Below are 18,690 nucleotides of genomic sequence, written 5' to 3' on the forward strand. Positions count from 1 at the left end.
AGAAGAGAAGAAAGGAGCCCGAAGGGTTGATTCTTTTCCCTTTTATATCTAATCTTAATTAATGTAAAGATGTTTCTTAAAAACTAATTAATATCTTTTTCTAATTATAAAACTAATAAAAATTTAAATAAAAATTAATTTAATTGATCCGTGTAGCCTTTGGAATGAATTGGGGACCACTTGGGTTAGAAGAGTTGACGCCGAACTTGAAGAACTTCAAGTTTGGCGTGAAGGGGGAAGCGTGATTTCTCCTTGGGATTGTCATATTGGCACCAAACTTGAAGTGCTTTAAATTCGGCGTGGAGGTTATGCGTGTATTCCTTTGGAGCGTTGAGCTAGCGCCGAACTTGAGTAAACTCAAGTTTGGCATGGAGAAGGCAGCACGATTCCTTTGGGAGACTTCATGCTGGCACCGGATTGAAGAACTTCAAGTTCGGCGTGGAAGAGGCATCATACATTCCTTTGGATTTCTTGTTGTGGCGCAAAACTTGGGGAATCCAAGTTTGGCATGGATGAAGCAACCTTGATTCTTCACTCTCTCCATTATCTAGCCTAGACTTAAACTCCATGAAATTTGTCCAAAATGCTATCTGAAATAAACAGAATTGCACACAATTCAAAGTAGCATTCATAGTGGCTAAAATATATTAAATCTTGGTTAAACTTAGCAATTTAAGTGCAAATTCACTAGGAAAAGACAGAGAAGATGCTCACGCATCACCAACCAACAAACAACCTTCAATCAAAGTTTAATTTTGGTTGTTACAAGTCCAACCCAATAAAAGTAACTGAGAGTATTAGTCCCGGGTCATTTGGTGCACAAAAATTACACTCACATTATGTAATTCTGCACAACTAACCAGCAAGTGCACTGGGTCGTCCAAGTAATACCTTACGTGAGAAAGGGTCGATCCCACAGAGATTGTTGGCTTGAAGCAAGCTATGGTTATCTTATTATTCTTAGTCAGGATACCAATAGGGTTCTTTAGTTTCAATTGTAAAAAGTGAAAGAGCATGAAATAAGTAATTGTTACGCAGTAATGGAGAATGTGTTGGAGTTTTGGAGATGCTTTGTCTTCTGAATCTCTGCTTTCCTACTGTCATCTTCTTCATGCACGCAAGGTTCCTTCTATGGCAAGCTGTGTGTTGGTGGATCATCGTTGTCAATGGCTACCATCCATCCTCTCAGTGAAAATGGTCCAAATGCGCTGTCACCACACGGCTAATCATCTGTCGGTTCTCGATCATGTCAGAATAGGATCCATTGATCCTTTTGCGTCTGTCACTACGCCCAAAACTCATGAGTTTGAATCTCGTCATAGTCATCCAATCCCTGAATCCTACTCGAAATACCATAGTCAAGGTTTAGACTTTCCGGATTCTCAAGGATGCTGCCAATAGATTCTAGCTTATACCACGAAGACTCTGATTAAGGAATCCAAGAGATACTCATTCAATCGAAGTTAGAACGGAAGTGGTTGTCAGGCACGCGTTCATATGTTGAGAATTGTGATGAGTGTCATGGATCATCACCTTCTTCATATTGAAGTGCGAATGAATATCTTAGATAGAAACAAGCGTGTTTCAATAGAAAACAGAAATAATTGCATTAATTCATCGAGACGCTGCAGAGCTCCTCACCCCCAATAATGGAGTTTAGAGACTCATGCCGTCAGAGAATACAAAGTTCAGATCTAAAAATGTCATGAGATACAAAATAAGTCTCTAAAAGTTGTTTAAATACTAGACTAGTAACCTAGGTTTACAGAAAATGAGTAAACTAAGATGGATAGTACAGAAATCCACTTTTGGGGCCCACTTGGTGTGTGGTAGGGCTGAGGCTTGAGCTTCTCACGTGCCTGGGCTGTTTCTGGAGTTAAACGTCTGGTTGTAACCTGTTTTTGGCGTTTAACTCCAACTTGCAACCTGTTTCTGGCATTCAACGCCAGAATGCAACATGGAACTTGCGTTAAATGCCAGTTTACGTCATTTATCTTCACGCAAATTATAGACTATTATATATTGCTGGAAAGCTCTGGATGTCTACTTTCCAACCCAATTGAGAGCGCACCAATTGGACTCATGTAGCTCCAAAAAATCCATTCAGAGTGCAGGGAGTTCAGAATCCAACAACATCAGCAGTCCTGTTTCAGCCTGAATCAGATTTTTGCTCAACTCTCTCAATTTCAGCCAGAAAATACCTGAAATCACATAAAAATACACAAACTCATAGTAAAGTCCAGAAATATAAATTTTGCCTAAAAACTAATAAAAATATACTAAAAACTAACTAAAACATACTAAAATCTACATGAAATTACCCCCAAAAAGCGTATAAAATATCCGCTCATCATCGTTCTCCCTAGGAATTACAATCGAGTGCCTAATTATTAGTTATGAGTATCATGGAGGTTGGGTTGATAAAAGGGCAAGAAAATAAATGGCAAGAAAAGTAAAGCAAACAACTAAAGAAGCAAATACTAAAGAGAGACATTCATGGCAAGGATTGAGAATATAGGCTTTCTATCCTAGTCATTAATTATCATACAATAATTATCAAGAGCTAATCCTATTAAGTCATCTTCTACATCGGAAGAAGGTACCATATTATCTTCAACATAGGAAGAAAGTCAAATAGGGCTAGTTAATCTCAATCCAAAAGTCCTAATCAACTCACTAATTGAATTAGCAAGAGATTAGAGTCAATGAAAACAATATTAACTAACAACCCTAGATCACCAACATAAGTTGGGTATTAATGACTCAAGATTGCCTAATTTCTTTTGCCAAGCCAAAAATGCTCAAAAAACTATTCTAACATCCAACCAAGCATTTTGTCAAACACTTGGAAAGCATAAAAGGAAAGCAAGGTAAAATTGCAAGGAATAATAAAATCTACTACTACTCGATGCAAGAAATTAACACTAACAACTCAAAGAAGCAAGAAAAGAACATAAAACCTCAAATTGCGTTAAAGGAAAGGGAAATTAACAAGAGTTCATCAACATAAAAAGTAACCAAAATGAGAAATTAACAAGAAAAACTAAGAAGATTGAAGCAATTCAACAAGGAAAAGTAAAGAAAACTAAATCAAAATAGGTAATTAAACCTAAATCTAAGATGAAAATAAACTAAGAATCCTAATTTCTAGAAAGAAGAGGGAGCTTCTCTCTCTAGAACTAACCTAAGGCATGTTTCTTACACTAACTAATTACTGCCCACTTGATCCATCTTGAATTCAGCCTCAAATAACTTCAGAAATGAGTTATATTTGGTCCTGGGCAGCTAAAAAATCGCCCCTAGCATATTCACTTTAATGAAGTCACGTGCTGATTGTGACGCGTACGCATGGGTCTCGCGTACGTGTCGTCTGGCTTTTTCTTGTCACGCGCACACGTCATGTCACATGTACGCGTCGCCTTCGACGATGCACCTCGTCATGCGTACACGCCTATCATGCGTGCATGTCACTCTGAATACTCCAAATCCTTTTTTTCATTAATCCTCCTTTTTGCATGCTTTTCCCTTCACTCCTTTGATCCATTCCTTGCCCTTTTCAATCCTGAATTCACTAACAAACACATCAAGGCATCTAGTGGAATCAAAGATGAATTAAAATTGCCAATTTAAAGCTTAAAAAGCATGTTTTTAACCATTAAGCATAATTAGGAGAAATTCATGAAACCATGCTATTTCATTGAATAAATATGGGATAAGTTGATAAAATCCCCTAAAATCAACACAAGATAATCCTCAAAATTTGGGTTTATCAAAATTCTTCAATATTTTTCAACAAAAACAAAACACTTTCATCACCCAATAATTTCAGCTTTTTCCCATATTTACTCAACACACACACACCACTATCTCAAGATAACCAAAGATTCAAATTGGTCAATAAATTGTTTTCCGCTTAAAGCTAGTAATGTGGTAGCATAAAGAACAAATGGGTTTAAAAGGCTCAAAGTGGCAAACAAGGGTCAATGAAATGGTAGGCTCTTTGGGTTGACTGAGCTTATCATCAAGTGATGGCCTCAATTACACAAATGCATGAATATACACTAAATAATGGATATATAGAATGGAAGAAATCAAAGATTGCAATCATAGAGAAGAAAACACACAAGAATAAAAATCATGGTTAAATGACGTAACCATACCACTAAGCTCAAAAACTCAGAGGTTGTGTGTTCTTAGCTCAAAAACCATATCCCAAACTATATATATACATCATGCATGTTCAAAATTTTCAACTCAAATCAATTTGAATTTTCAATCCCCTTTCTAAGAAAAAGAAACATTCCTTGAAATTTTTTTTCAAATTAAACAACATTTATTCTATATATATATACTAAATGAAATGTTGTGATTGTGAAAAGTAAAAAATTTTAGTTTACTCCTTATTGTTAACCAAATCAAATTTTCATATGCAATAGGGTAAACTAAGCTCAATTATGCGCATTTTTTTCCAATCACAACTAATAAACTAAAATAACTATATATATATATATATATATATATATATATATATATATATACTATCAAACTAAAAGTGCAAATCAAACTAAAAATCCAAGATATATACAAACAAAAGTGCAAAATGCAACAATCTAAAAAGTATCCAAAACAACTAATATATACAAGAGTCCGAAAGTGCAATAAAGTAAAAAAGCAAGTACTAAAAATAAAACAAAATAAAGGCAAAAGTGTCTGAAATGGAACTGGCTCACCAACATAATTCTGCCGATGGCGGCGACCTCCACACACTTAAATGTCAGCATCGTCCTCGATGCTTCCACAATCAAGTCGGGTGAGAGGGGTCAACGTCGGCATCTCTACCGCCGTTGGTGGGTGGATGTGGCTCTGGCTCTGTCGGCTATGGCTGTGGCGGTAGCTCCACAGAAGTCTGCTGCTTAGTAGGAGCTTGAGTCTCTGTGGGTGCCTGAGTCCGTGTAGGGGACTCTGCCTGCTGAGCCTCCTCCTCCTGAGCCTCCTCCTCTGCATCATACTGGTCGGAAGGAGTATCGGGATAGGACAGAATGTCGATGCCAGATGCTGCTATCATTTGTCTCAGGTGTGTATAGTGTCGCTTGTTGCGACGCTCTGACTGCTCGTGACGTCTCAGCATGCGATGCTCCATCCGATCTATGCACTCGAAGAGGTGCTGCACGAAATGGTAAGTCGGCTGGGATGATGATAATGGTACGGGTCTAGTGGATGCAGATGGTGCTGTCGAAGGTCCTGCTGCGGCAGATGAAGAAGTTGGCTCAGATGCTGCTGTTGTGGCAGCTCGGTCTCTACGCTGGGCTGCTGATCGGTCACCAACCCAGGTCCCTCAAGGAATAACCTTCTCCTTGTCGTGGACTGCTGGTGGTGTTTCGTCTTCTGGTGGCCAAGGTATCCCAGCCCGGTGAGCGAGCTGCATGACCAAACACGGAAATGGAAGGTTGCCTGGTGCATGAAATTGTGATCATCAATGGCGCCATCAACATGGTACGCTCAATTGCAATCTCAACTCTTTATCACAACTTCGCACAACTAACCAGCAAGTGCACTAGGTCGTCCAAGTAATAAACCTTACGCGAGTAAGGGTTGATCCCACGGAGATTGTTGGTATGAAGCAAGCTATGGTCATCTTGTAAATCTCAGTCAGGCAGATTCAAATGGTTATGAATGATTTATGAATAAAGCATAAAATAAAGATAGAGATACTTATGCAATTCATTGGTGATAATTTCAGATAAGCGTATGGAGATGCTTTGTCCCTTCCGTCTCTCTGCTTTCCTACTGTCTTCATCCAATCCTTCTTACTCCTTTCCATGGCAAGCTGTATGTTGGGCATCACCGTTGTCAATGGCTACAGTCCCGTCCTCTCAGTGAAAATGTTCAATGCGCTCTGTCACAGCACGACTATTCAGCTATCGGTTCTCGATCATGTCGGAATAGAATCCAGTGATTCTTTTGCGTCTGTCACTAACGCCCCACAATTGCGAGTTTGAAGCTCGTCACAGTTATTCAATCCTTGAATCCTACTCAGAATACCACAGACAAGGTTTAGACCTTCCAGATTCTCTTGAATACCGCCATCAATTCTAGCTTATACCACGAAGATTCTGATTAAGAAATCCAAGAGATATCCACTCAATCTAAGGTAGAACGGAGGTGATTGTCAGGCACACGTTCATAGGTGAGAATGATGATGAGTGTCACGGATCATCACATTCATCAAGTTGAGGAACAAGTGATATCTTAGAACAAGAATAAGCTGAATTGAATAGAAGAACAATAGTAATTGCATTAATACTCGAAGTACAGCAGAGCTCCACACCTTAATCTATGGTGTGTAGAAACTCCACCGTTGAAAATACATAAGTGATAATGGTAATCATTGGCTTCAGCCCCAGAGAGGGAACCAGAAAAACCAAGATGAAAATACAATAGCAAAAGGTCTTATTTATAGAGAACTAGTAGCTTAGGGTTTACATAAATGAGTAATGACATAAAAATCTACTTCCGGGCCCACTGGTGTGTGCTTGGACTGCGCATTGAAGCATTTTTGTGTAGAGACTTTTCTTGGAGTTAAACACCAGCTTTTGTGCCAGTTTGGGCGTTTAACTCCCACTTCTGTGCCAGTTCCGGCATTTAACGCCGGGCAGTCTTGAGCTGATTTAGAACGCCGGTTTGGGCCATCAAATCTCAGGAAAAGTATGGACTATTATATATTGCTGGAAAGCCCTGGATGTCTACTTTCCAACGCAATTGAGACCGCGCCAATTGGGCTTTTGTAGCTCCAGAAAATTCACTTCGAGTGCAGGGAGATCAGAATCCAACAGCATCTGCAGTCCTTTTCAACCTCTGAATCAGATTTTTGCTCAGGTCCCTCAATTTCAGCCAGAAAATACCTGAAATCACAGAAAAATGCACAAACTCATCGTAAAGTCAAGAAAAGTGAATTTTAACTAAAAAATAATAAAAATATAATAAAAACTAACTGAAACATACTAAAAACATACTAAAAACAACGCCAAAAAGCGTATAAATTATCCGCTCATCACAACACCAAACTTAAATTTTTGCTTGTCCCCAAGCAACTGAAAATCAAATAAGATAAAAAGAAGAGAATATGCAATGAATTCCAAAAACATCTATGAAGATCAGTATTAATTAGATGAGCGGGGCTTGTAGCTTTTTGCCATTGAACAGTTTTGGCATCTCACTCTATCCTTTGAAATTCAGAATGATTGGCTTCTATAGGAACTCAGAATCCAGATAGTGTTATTGATTCTCCTAGTTAAGTATGATGATTCTTGAACACAGCTACTTTATGAGTCTTGGCCGTGGCCCAAAGCACTCTGTTTTCCAATATTACCACCGGATACATACATGCCACAGACACATAACTGGGTGAACCTTTTCAGATTGTGACTCAACTTTGCTAGAGTCCCCAATTAGAGGTGTCCAGGGTTCTTAAGCACACTCTTTTTGCCTTGGATCATGACTTTATTTTTTTCCTTTTTCTTTTTCCTTTCTCTTTTTTTTTTTTGTATTCACTGCTTTTTCTTGCTTCAAGAATCATTCTTATGGTTTTTCAGATCCTCAGTAACATGTCTCCTTTTTCATCATTCTTTCAAGAGCCAACATTCATGAGCAACAAATTCAAAAGACATATGTACTGTTCAAGTATACATTCAGAAACCAAAAGTATTGCCACCACATCAAAATAATTAATCTGTTATAAAATTCAGAATTCATGCAATTCTTCTCTTTTTCAATTAAGAACATTTTTCATTTAAGAAAGGTGATGGATTCATAGGACATTCATAACTTTAAGGCATAGACACTAAGACACTAATGATCATGTAATAAGACACAAACATAGATAAACATAAGCATAAAAATTAAAAAAACAGGAAAATAGAGAACAAGGAAGTTAAAGAACGGGTCCACCTTAGTGATGGCGGCTTGTTCTTCCTCTTGAAGATCTTATGGAGTGCTTAAGCTCCTCAATGTCTCTTCCTTGCCTTTGTTGCTCCTCTCTCATGATTCTTTGATCTTCTCTAATTTCATGGAGGAGAATGGAATGTTCTTAGTGCTCCACCCTTAGTTGTCCCATGTTGGAACTCAATTCTCCTAGGGAGGTGTTGATTTACTTCCAATAGTTTTGTGGAGGAAAGTGCATCCCTTGAGGCATCTCAGGGATTTCATGATGAGGAATCTCATCATGTCCATGAGTGGGATCTCTTGTTTGCTCCATCCTCTTCTTAGTGATGGGCTTGTCATCATCAATGAGGATGTCTCCCTCTATGTCAATTCCGACTAAATAACAGAGGTGACAAATGAGATGAGGGAAGGTTAACCTTGCTAAGGTAGAGGACTTGTCCACCACCTTATAAAGTTCTTGGGCTATAACCTCATGAACTTCTACTTCCTCTTCAATCATGATGCTATGAATCATGATAGCCTGATCTATAGTAACTTCGGTCTGGTTGCTAGTGGGAATGATTGAGCGTTGGATAAACTCCAACCATCCCCTAGCCACGGGCTTGAGGTCATGCCTTCTCAGTTGAACCAGCTTCTCTCTTGAATATCTCTTCCATTGAGCGCCCTCTTCACAAATGTCTATGAGGACTTGGTCCAACCTTTGATCAAAGTTGACCCTTCTAGTGTAAGGATGTTCATCTCCTTGCATCATGGGCAAGTTGAATGCAACCTTACATTTTCCGGACTAAAATCTAAGCATTTCCCCCGGACCATTGTAAGCCAATTCTTTGGGTCCGGGTTCACACTTTGATCATAGTTCTTGGTGATCCATGCATTGGCATAGAACTCTTGAACCATTAAGATTCTGACTTGTTGAATGGGGTTGGTAAGAACTTCCCAACCTCTTCTTCGGATCTCATGTCAGATCTCCGGATATTCACTCTTTTTGAGTTTGAAAGGGACCTCGGGGATCACTTTCTTCATGGCCACAACTTCATAGAAGTGGTCTTGATGCACCCTTGAGATGAATCTCTCCATCTCCCATGACTCAGAGGTGGAAGCTTTTGCCTTTCGTTTCCTCTTTCTAGAGGTTTCTTCGGCCTTAGGTGCCATAAATGGTTATGGAAAAACAAAAAGCAATGCTTTTACCACATCAAACTTAGAAGGTTTGCTCGTCCTCGAGCAAAAGAAGGAAGAAAAGAGTAGAAGGAGAAGAAATAGAGGAGATGTAGGTGGCTTTGTGGTTTAGCCAAGGGGGAGAAGTAGTGTTTAGGTTGTGTAAAAAGGAAGGAGTGAAGAAGGGTTTATATAGGGGTGAAAAGAGGGGTAGGGTTCGGTCATGTATGGGTGGGTTTGGGAGGAAAAGTGGTTTGAATTTGAATGGTGAGGTAGGTGGGGTTTTATGAAGGATGGATGTGAGTGGTGAAGAGAATGGTGGGATTTTATAGGTGAGGGGTTTTTGAGGTGTTAAGGTGATTGGTGAATGGGTGAAGAAGAGAGAAAGTGGTGGGGTAGGTGGGGATCCAGTGGAGTCCACAGATCCTGAGGTGTCAAAGAAAATTCATCCCTGCACCAAGTGGCAAGCAAAAATGCTCCTTCTGCCAATTCTGGCATTAAACGCCGGGCTGGTGCCCATTTCTGGCATTTAACGCTAGCTTCTTGCCCATTCCTGGCGTTAAACGCCAGTCTGGTGCCCCTTTTTGGCGTTAAACGCCCAGAATGGTACCAGACTGGGCGTTAAACGCCCATTTTGCTGTCTTCACTGGCGTTTAAATGCCAGCAAGTTCTCCTCCAGGGTGTGCTATTTTTCTTTCTGTTTTTCATTCTGTTTTTTCTTTTTCAATTGTTTTTGTGACTTCACATGATCATCAACCTACAAAAAACATAAAATAACAAAAAGAAAATAGATAAATATAACATTGGGTTGCCTCCCAACAAGCACTTCTTTAATGTCAGTAGCTTGACAGTGGGCTCTCATGGAGCCTCACAGATGTTCAGAGCAATGTTGGAACCTCCCAACACCAAACTTAGAATTTGGTTGTGGCCTCCCAATACCAAACTTAGAGTTTGACTGTGGGGGCTCTGTTTGACTCTGTTTTGAGAGAAGCTCTTCATGCTTCCTCTCCATGGGTTCAGAGGGATATCTTTGAGCCTTAAACACAAAGGATTCTTCATTCACTTGAATGATCAATTCTCCTCTGTCAACATCAATCACAGCCTTTGCTGTGGCTAGAAAGGGTCTACCAAGGATGATGGATTCATCCATGCACTTTCCAGTCTCTAGGACTATGAAATCAGCAGGGATGTAATGGTCTTTAATTTTTACCAGAACATCCTCTACAAGTCCATAAGCTTGTTTTCTTGAATTGTCTGCCATCTCTAGTGAGATTCTTGTAGCTTGTACCTCAAAGATCCCTAGCTTCTCCATTACAGAGAGAGGCATGAGGTTTATGCTTGACCCTAGGTCACACAGAGCCTTCTTGAAGGTCATGGTGCCTATTGTACAAGGTATTGAGAATTTCCCAGGGTCCTGTCTCTTTTGAAGTAATCTCTGCCTAGTCAAGTCATCCAGTTCTTTAGTGAGCAAAGGGGGTTCATCCTCCCAAGTCTCATTACCAAATAACTTGTCATTTAGCTTCATGATTGCTCCAAGGTACTTAGAAACTTGCTCTTCAGTGACATCTTCATCCTCTTCAGAGGAAGAATACTCATCAGAGCTCATGAATGGCAGAAGTAAATCTAATGAAATCTCTATGGTCTCATGTGAGCCTCAGATTCCCATCGTTCCTCATTAGGGAACTCATTGGAGGCCAGTGGACGTCCATTGAGGTCTTCCTCAGTGGCGATCATTGCCTTTTCCTCCTCTCCACGGCCATGTTGATGGCCTTACACTCTCCTTTTGGATTCTCTTCTGTATTGCTTGGAAGAGTACTAGGAGGGAGTTCAGTAACTTTCTTACTCAGCTGACCCACTTGTGTCTCCAAGTTTCTAATGGAGAACCTTGTTTCAGTCATGAAACTTTGAGTGGTTTTGATTAGATCAGAGACCATGGTTGCTAAGTCAGAGTGGCTCTGCTTAGAATTCTCTGTCTGTTGCTGAGAAGATGATGGAAAAGGCTTGCCACTGCCAAACCTGTTTCTTCCACCATTATTGTTGTTGAAAACTTGTTGAGGTCTCTGTTGATCCTTCCATGAGAGATTTGGATGATTTCTCCATGAAGGATTATAGGTGTTTCCATAGGGTTCTCCCATGTAATTCACCTCTTCCATTGAAGGGTTCTCAGGATCATAAGCTTCTTCTTCGGATGAAGCGTCCTTAGTACTGCCTAGTGCAGCTTGTATTCCAGACAGACTTTGAGAAATCATATTGACTTGCTGATTCAATATTTTGTTCTGAGCTAATATAGCATTCAGAGTATCAATCTCAAGAACTCCTTTTTTCTAATTCGTCCCATTGTTCACAGGATTCCTTTCAGAAGTGTACATGAATTGGTTATTTGCAACCATTTCAATGAGTTCTTGAGCTTCTGCAGGCGTCTTCTTCAGATGAAGAGATCCTCCAGCAGAGCTATCCAATGACATCTTGGACAGTTCAGACAGACCATCATAGAAGATACCTATGATGCTCTATTCAGAAAGCATGTTAGAAGGACACTTTCTGATCAATTGTTTGTATCTTTCCCAAGCTTCATAGAGGGATTCACCTTCCTTCTGTCTGAAGGTTTGGACTTCCACTCTAAGCTTACTCAATTTTTGAGGTGGAAAGAACTTTGCCAAGAAGGCATTGACTAGCTTTTCCCAAGAGTTCAGGCTTTCTTTAAGTTGTGAGTCCAACCATATCCTAGCTCTGTCTCTTACAGCAAAAGGGAATAGCATAAGTCTGTAGACCTCAGGGTCAACCCCATTGGTCTTGACAGTGTCACAGATTTGCAAGAATTCAGCTAAAAACTGATGAGGATCTTCCAATGGAAGTCCATGGAACTTGCAATTCTGTTGCATTAGAGAAACTAATTGAGGCTTAAGCTCAAAGTTGTTTGCTCCAATGGCAGGGATAGAGATACTTCTCCCATAGAAGTCGGGAGTAGGTGCAGTAAAGTCACCCAACACCTTCCTTGCATTGTTGGCATTATTGTTGTTTTCGGCTGCCATTGTTTCTTCTTGTTTGAAGATTTCTGTTAGGTCCTCTATAGAGAGTTGTGCTTTAGCTTCTCTTAGCTTTCGCTTCAAGGTCCTTTCAGGTTCAGGGTCAGCCTCAATAAGAATGCTTTTGTCTTTGCTCCTGCTCATATGAAGGAGAAGAGAACAAGAAAATATGGAATCCTCTATGTCGCAGTATAGAGATTCCTTGAGGTGTCAGAGGAAAAGAAAAATAGAAGGAAGAGGTAGAAGAATTCAAACTTATCAAGAAAGACAGAGTTCGAATTGTGCATTGAGGATGAGTGTTAGTCCATAAATAGAAGGATGTGAGAAGAGGGGAAGAAATTTTCGAAAATTAAAGTGAATTAATTAAAAGAAATTTTGAAAAAATTGGTAATTGATTTTTGAAAACTAAGATTGAGAAAGAAATAAAGTGATTTTTGAAAAAGATTTTGAAATTAGAAATTAAAGAGATATGATTGAAAACTATTTTGAAAAAGATGTGATTAAAAAGATATGATTGAAAAGTTATGGTTTTAAAGAGATATGATTGAAAAGATATGATTTGAAAAACAATTTAAAGAAAAAAGATTTGATTTTGAAAATTAAGGACTTGGCTAACAAGAAATTTGAAAGATATGATTCAGACATTAAACCTTTCTCAACAGAAAAGGCAACATACTTGAAATGTTGAATCAAATCATTAATTGTTAGCAAGTATTTTTGAAAATGGAAAGAAATTGATTTCGAAAATATATGATTGAAAAGATATGATTTGAAAAAGATTTGATTTTGAAAAATTATGGAAACTTGAAAAAAAATTTGAATTAAAAAAAAATCTTTCCTCTTGTGCCATCCTGGAGTTAAACGCCCAGAATGGCATCCATTGTGGTGTTTAACCCCCAAAATGCCCGTCAACGGTGCCAAAAATACCTAATCTAAGCAACAAGATGAACCGTCAGTTGTCCAAACTCAAACAATCCCCGGCAACGGCGCCAAAAATTTGGTGCACGAAATTGTGATCATCAATGGCGCTATCAACATGGTACGCTCAATTGCAATCTCAACTCTTTATCACAACTTCGCACAACTAACCAGCAAGTGCACTGGGTCCTCCAAGTAATAAACCTTACGCGAGTAAGGGTCGATCCCACGGAGATTGTTGGTATGAAGCAAGCTATGGTTATCTTGTAAATCTCAGTCAGGCAGATTCAAATGGTTATGAATGATTTATGAATAAAGCATAAAATAAAGATAGAGATACTTATGCAATTCATTGGTGAGAATTTCAGATAAGCGTATGGAGATGCTTTGTCCCTTCCGTCTCTCTGCTTTCCTACTGTCTTCATCCAATCCTTCTTACTCCTTTCCATGGCAAGCTATATGTTGCGCATCACCGTTGTCAATGGCTACAGTCCCGTCCTCTCAGTGAAAATGTTCAACGCGCTCTGTCACAGCACGGCTATTCAGCTGTCGGTTCTCGATCATGTCGGAATAGAATCCAGTGATTCTTTTGCGTCTGTTACTAACGCCCCACAATCGCGAGTTTGAAGCTCGTCAGAGTCATTCAATCCTTGAATCCTACTCAGAATACCACAGACAAGGTTTAGACCTTCCGGATTCTCTTGAATACCACCATCAATTCTAGCTTATACCACGAAGATTCTGATTAAGAAATCCAAGAGATATCCACTCAATCTAAGGTAGAACGGAGGTGGTTGTCAGGCACATGTTCATAGATGAGAATGATGATGAGTGTCACGGATCATCACATTCATCAAGTTGAGGAACAAGTGATATCTTAGAACAAGAATAAGCTAAATTGAATAGAAGAACAATAGCAATTACATTAATACTCGAAGTACAGCAGAGCTCCACACCTTAATCTATGGTGTGTAGAAACTCCACCGTTGAAAATACATAAGTGATAATGGTGATCATTGGCTTCGGCCCCAGAGAGGTAACCAGAAGAACCAAGATGAAAATACAATCGCAAAAGGTCTTATTTATAGAGAACTAGTAGCTTAGGGTTTACATAAATGAGTAAATGACATAAAAATCCACTTCCGGGCCCACTTGGTGTGTGCTTGGGCTGAGCATTGAAGCATTTTCGTGTAGAGACTTTTCTTGGAGTTAAACGCCATCTTTTGTGCCAGTTTGGGCGTTTAACTCCCACTTCTGTGCCAGTTCCGGCGTTTAACGCCGGGCAGTCTTGAGCTGATTTGGAACACTGGTTTGGACAATCAAATCTCGAGAAAAGTATGGACTATTATATACTACTGGAAAGCCTAGAATGTTTATTTTCCAACGCATATAAGAGCGCGCCAATTTGGCTTCTGTAGCTCCAGAAAATCCACTTCGAGTGCAGGGAGGTCAGAATCCAACAGCATCTGCAATCCTTTTCAGCCTCTGAATCAGATTTTTGCTCAGGTCCCTCAATTTCAGCAAAAAAATACCTGAAATCATAGAAAAATACACAAACTCATAGTAAAGTCCAGAAAAGTGAATTTTAACTAAAAACTAATAAAAATATAATAAAAACTAACTGAAACATACTAAAAACATACTAAAAGCAATGCCAAAAAGCTTATAAATTATCCGCTCATCATTGCCCCTCATATCGGCCCGCCACATGAATCGTCTGATGAGTCGAGAAAAGTATAGCTCTTTCCCCTTTAGGATGCACCAGATCAGGACAAGTATATCAACCAGAATCTCTATGAAGTGAGTGCTAGGCATGACATAATGGGATAGGATCTGCTGCCACGCCTTAGCCTCCTTCGTCAGGTAATCAAACTTTATTCCCTTGGGAGTCACTGTAGAGGTGCCATGCTCCCAAGGTGCACCCGGCTGGGCAACCACACTATGCAGTGCATCATAATCAAAGGCCCTGTTGTGCATCTCCTCCTCAGTCCTGTGGAAAGCATCCTTATCTCTGATTTTATGTTGACGGTGGAGGATCTCCTTAATATCCACCTCTGTGGCCATGACCTGCCTATCTCTAAGGTGAAATGATCAAAGGTCGCTCTGAAGAAATTGCAATAGAACTCTCGGACCCAGGACTCATTCACTCTCACTAGCTCTCTGTCTAGGAAGGCCCAGCCCTTCTCCTTAATCTGGCGCTTAGTATACTGCCTCAGATCGGAGAAGATAACTAGCTTCTTCTCTAGAATGAGCTTCTGATGCTCATAGCGTGGGAATTGGAGCTCATAGTATAAGTTGGAAAACTTCACTGAGTTGGTAGAAGGCGTAGCTTGGTCAGCCTTCTCCTTCTCATTAAGATGTTTCTCAGATGTACCAGAGGTTGCCAACTCAGTAGATGGCTGAGACCTCTTTCTCTTGCTAGAGGTGGCCTTGGCTTTTTCTTTACCTCTGTCAGACATCCTAAAAAACAGAAATTATAGGATACAGAATATTAAGCAAAGCAGAGGCATAGGAAGCGAGTATATAAACAACAGACAGAAAATAGGAAGTAGAAGGGTATTGAGGTACATTCATGAAGTGAGCCAAAGAAATAAATTATTGGAATGGAAGAAAGACAGAATTCAAACATCAATCAGACACGATCCAACAATTCATGCAATGATAGTAAAGATGCTTGTTTATTAAGAAACAACAATTATCATGCACAAAAGAATATAAAAGAGTTAGTTTGAAAAATTAAAAAGAAAAGTTAGAAAGTTAATTAAGACAAAATTTAGAAAATTAGCTTAAGATTCAGTGGCATGATAATTATTGAACTTAACCAAGAGAAAGGCAAAAAGTTTAAGAACAAGCATGCTCACATTCATGAATGCAATGTAAGTCATTGATGATGAAATATTGAAATGCACAAAAGCACAAAAGAGAATTACAAGTCATCATCAATGTGTTTGATCACTAAATTTGTGAGAATTAATGTGGAAGAAAGTGAAACGAGCACTTGGTGTAACCCAAAAGACTATTGAAATCAACTTTCATTTAAAACAAAAGTTTACACCAGTGAAAATAACCAATTGCTACAAATATAAAGAACCTCAAAAAACGGAAATAAGTTTAGGTCAATTATAGAATTTATGAAAGTGACTTCATTGGTCAAGGAGAAATTTAAATTGAAAAGGGTCAATGAAGAAGAAAGCTCTTGACCTAAACTTGAGAAATTGAAAACACAAAAGAGGTTTACAGTGACTTGGTTAACCAAGGTCCTATTTGACACAGAAATTCGTCAAGTAGTTCCTTGATTCCATCAATTATAAATTCAAATAAAAGGGAACCAAAAGAACTACGGAAATGCTAACCGAATGAATCATGAACTGAACTTGACAATAATAAAGTGTACCAAAGTGAAGATGTACCAAATTCAATTCACAATTTGCAGCTTAATAGCATAAAAATTTCTGGAAATTTCAGCAGCATCTCGGCAGTAAATTAGACGTTCCCGGCCAAACAGATAGCAAAATCAGCTCATATGAATTCAAAACAATTCAAAGAGAAGCAGCAACACATTCAAATTCATATGAACTAAAGTAAATACTCACACACAAACAGCAACAAAAACATCAACACAAAGTGCATATTGATAAGAGAAAAGCACCAGCATCATCTCATACATGAACAATTAAGCATATACCAAATCAGACAGGAGTAGCAGCCGAATTCAAACCTAAGTCCACTACAAAATCCTAAAACTACCTAACCACCTAGAATCAACTAAACATGCATTTCTAACTAATCTAATTAAACAGAAATTAAACAAAGCTAACTATACTACTTAAACAGAATATAAACAGAACACAGAAAGGAAAAAAAGCAAAACCTAGAAGGATTTCAGGAGCAAAAATGGAAACTGGAAGGAAGAGAAGAGCAGTGCCGACCCAGAGACAGCGGCTACTGATGGCAGTGGTGACAGCAGAACCGAGGCACTAAACAGAGGCGCTGAGCACAGGGAGCAGGTTTTCCGAATCAGGGGAGCTGAGCGAAATGTAGCTGTGGTGGTGAGAGAAAATGCCATCGGCAAGGGTGTGGCTGCGGTGATGCTTGTTGAAAGAGGAGAAGGTGAAACGGCCGAGAAGGGAGACAGAGAGGGAGGAAGAAGGACATGAAGGGGAAGAAAGAGAGGTAGCCAGCGGCGGTTCAGGGTCGCCGAACTGTGTGGGCAGTAGTGATTGATGGAGGTTGATGGTAGTGGTAATGGAGGATAAGACGCAGAGAGACGTTGGAGGGAGAAGAGAGACGTTGGGGTGAGGAGAATAGGAAGGGTTGCGAAAATGAGAAGGGGTTCGCGCATCAGGAGGTTATCACATTTAAATCCACGTGTAGGCATGGATCACGTGTGCGCGTGGAAGACACAAAACAAGCATCAACGTGTATACGTCGTTGACGCGAATGCGTGAAGGGAGAGAAAGGGAGGTGATGCGTACGCGTAAAGCACGCGTACGCGTGGGGCGAAATTGTGCTAGACACACAATTTTGGCACACTTGTCGCGCAACTCTCTGGATTTTGTACTGGGGCAACAGCACCAAACCATCCAGCGCGTGCGCATTAGCCACGCATGCGCGTGGAGGGCAAGAAAAGCAAGGTGACGCGTAACTGTTAGGCATGCGCACGAGTGAGCTGCCCCTTTTTTTGAACATAAGCATAAAAAGAGGATTTAAAATTCTCCCTATAGTATATACAACTCTAAATCACCCAAAATTCAAAATTAACAAAATCTTTAAGTTTTTGAAAACATTTTCAAATACTATACTAAGCAACTCAAACTAAACTTGCACTTCAAACAAAATGCAATTCAAAACAACTAACCTAATTCAAACCATAAATTTAACAAACAACTAGCAACCAAAACAATATATACAAAGGTATAGAAAAGAGGAAAGCTACCCAATAATGGCAACCCAATTCATTCATTGATTATATATACAAGAGAATGGAAAGAGTTTACCATGGTGAGGTGTTTCTCACCTAACACTTTTTATTTAAAGTCCTTAAGTTGGACCACTGATGGGGTCCTTGCTATGGCGGCTTATGCTTGTGCTCATCCTTGAATCCCCACCAATACTTGCATATCCAATGTCCACCGGAATCCCAAATTAGGCGCGTAAAGGCTTCAAGTAAGCTTAAGCAAATGACAAGGCCCTAAGAGTGTTGATTTTTGAAATGAGTTCCGGGGTCCCAAACCTTGTTCTTGCACCCATATTCTTGTTGACTACCATAGTTAAATCCGGGTGACAAGGCTTGTAAATTCTCAATTGAACATCCAAACACCTTCCTAGACCCATTCAATGTAGCACTACACCAACCATTGCACTTAGTCTTTGATAACTCAACCATAGTGAACCTTAAATTGTGATGCCTACCACTAACCAACTCTTTCTTGCTTTTTATTTCACAAAGAGCTCTAAATTGGCCATCCGTTTCAAGCAAACTATATTCAAGCGGAATTAGAAAGATTAGAGATAAGAGATTTACCCACTTGAATGGTGTAAAGGATGATAGTGACTTAGGAAGAGAGACCTTCCCACACTTTGGCAATGTGAGGTCTACTCCCTTGTGCTCTTCTTTGACTGCCTCCACCTCTTGACGAGCTTCTTCCTT

The 18,690-nt window shown here is 39.6% G+C and overlaps 1 non-coding gene across 1 annotated transcript; it reads left to right on the forward strand.

Moving 5' to 3' along the window:
* Positions 1-11,615: 11,615 nt before the first annotated feature.
* On the forward strand, positions 11,616-11,723 carry LOC112794015 (small nucleolar RNA R71). Its single transcript, XR_003198697.1, has one exon. It is a non-coding gene; the product is annotated as a small nucleolar RNA R71 (small nucleolar RNA).
* The last annotated feature ends 6,967 nt before the right edge of the window (positions 11,724-18,690 follow it).

The sequence above is a fragment of the Arachis hypogaea genome, chromosome 3 (assembly GCF_003086295.3).
Source record: "Arachis hypogaea cultivar Tifrunner chromosome 3, arahy.Tifrunner.gnm2.J5K5, whole genome shotgun sequence".
Classification (NCBI taxonomy): domain Eukaryota; kingdom Viridiplantae; phylum Streptophyta; class Magnoliopsida; order Fabales; family Fabaceae; genus Arachis; species Arachis hypogaea.